The 2,089-nt window shown below is 29.8% G+C and overlaps 1 protein-coding gene across 2 annotated transcripts in view; it reads left to right on the forward strand.

Annotated features, from left to right (window-relative positions):
- Positions 1-2,089, forward strand: part of LOC117111293 (short transient receptor potential channel 5-like) — a 76,130-nt gene that overhangs the window by 31,437 nt on the left and 42,604 nt on the right. The window lies entirely within an intron of this gene.

Consider the following 2,089-nt stretch of genomic DNA (forward strand, 5'->3'; position numbering starts at 1 on the left):
ATATATACATATATATATATACATATATCTATATATTTATACATATATATATATTTCTATATATATACATATAATATAGATATATATATATATATGTATATATATATATACATATACATATATATATATATATATATATATATATATATATATATATACATTCCTCAAAACCACCCTCTAGTATCTAATCAATCGACTTTCGCACCACCCCGGATAGATGATTAATGAGATGGAAGGAGTTCTATATCATGCGCGTTTAATATTATAAAATAACATGTTCTGTAATTAGAGTTAAAAACAACAATAATCGTCTTGTGGCGTTCTGTCGATTTTAAAGCGCTGTATAAGTATAAACAAACATTGCAATACCCTTTATTCTGTTTAATGAGCGTATTTTTAATTCAATTGAAGTTAAATAGCGGACAATATTTAAAGAGCCGGAAAGAATTATATCATTTCGTTTGCTGCTAATGCACAAACAGAATAGGTAACAATTGACGGACGAAGCCATAGCTTTTGATATACTTGTAATCAATATAACATGGATAGGGGCACACTTTCACAAAGAAAAAAGTAATCACAAGATAATCTATCATTTCAGATATGACTACAAAGTTGTTAAGGAGCTTACATTGAATAAGGATAATTAATTTAAGAAATATCTTGGAAACTATTGTAAGTTATCTTTAAAAGTTTTAGTAATGGCTTTTTGAGTTTAGGAGAAAATTGAATCTAGCCTATGTTGAAATGTTTTAGTATTAATTTACTTATTTCATTTTTATTGAATTTTACCAGGGATATTACATCTTCGTCTAATACTAGCCGAAAATAAGTTAATGAAGTGAGTTTACTGATCGTTGATCTTGGTAAAATTCTGCGATTTGTTTTGTTGATATGCCAGCTTGCTTCTGTCAACGAAGTGTTAAGAATAATAATCTGTTCTATAAATTTTCCTAACTCTGAAGACCTATAAATGTATAAAGAGTAATTGTGCAATTGAGATATATCCGCTCAGACTGTGAAGGATTTAACCATTATTGAAAAAAATATTCAAAATATGTTGGCGAGTAAATGCTGTTATGGTAGTTGTGTGTTCTTTTATCCCAATGAAAAAGTTTCACACTTATAGGGGATGTTTCGAAATACATGTACGGTGTACTGTATTGAGGTTTGATAATAGAGAGTAATAAACAAAATGTGGAAATGGGAATAAAAAACCTTCTTTTGGAGGAGAAAAGTACCACAGCAGTGATGCATACCATTTTGCGATTAAAATAAAAATGATAATGATAATGGATGATGATGATGATGATGATGATGATGATGATGATGATGATGATGATAATGATGATGATGATGATGATGATGATGATGATGATGATGATGATGATGAAGGAACCTTTTTTCGAACAAAAGAACCGTTGTTCGTGGGGTAGTTTTTTAGCTGCAACATAAATAGCGGCCTATTATTAGAACATTGCCATTTGGCTAGGCCTGTCTAGTACTACTGGAATTGCTGAAAAAGACGTAATTTGTTAAATTTTATCAAACTTTGTAAAATACTTCTCATATCAATAATTTAGGCCTCAAGGCATGAATTTACATTTGGATATATCGTATTATTAAGTTCTTTATTAATGAACATAAGTATCTGACGAGTGTTCCACCAGTCCATCCAGTGATACAGGCCTATCAGTGCTATAGTACCAACGATATTATAATTTATGAATCAATTATTTGCATATCTATAGTTTACGACCTGCTTCCCACACTTTTTTAATGACCCATGCTGAGGTTATTTAACACTAATGCGACTCGTAATATTATTGGACATCAACTGTGATTTAGCTGTAATGTTTTATGTTTTTAAAACGCAACTCGAAAATTCTAGAATTTATTAGATATAATGCTACTCTTAGTCATCACTCATCGGAGTTCCTTTTCTAAGTGATTTTTTTAGACTTGTCACTGCAGAAAACTCGGATTCATAAATATGTTGTGGTAAACGACAACATAATAGGCTTTTGCTTATACACATCTAGATGTGTATAAGAGACAGATATATATAACACAGTAACTAAAAATTATA

This window comes from Anneissia japonica, unplaced genomic scaffold (genome assembly GCF_011630105.1).
Source record: "Anneissia japonica isolate Jap-2015-1 unplaced genomic scaffold, ASM1163010v1 scaffold288211_len279840_cov171, whole genome shotgun sequence".
NCBI lineage: Eukaryota > Metazoa > Echinodermata > Crinoidea > Comatulida > Comatulidae > Anneissia > Anneissia japonica.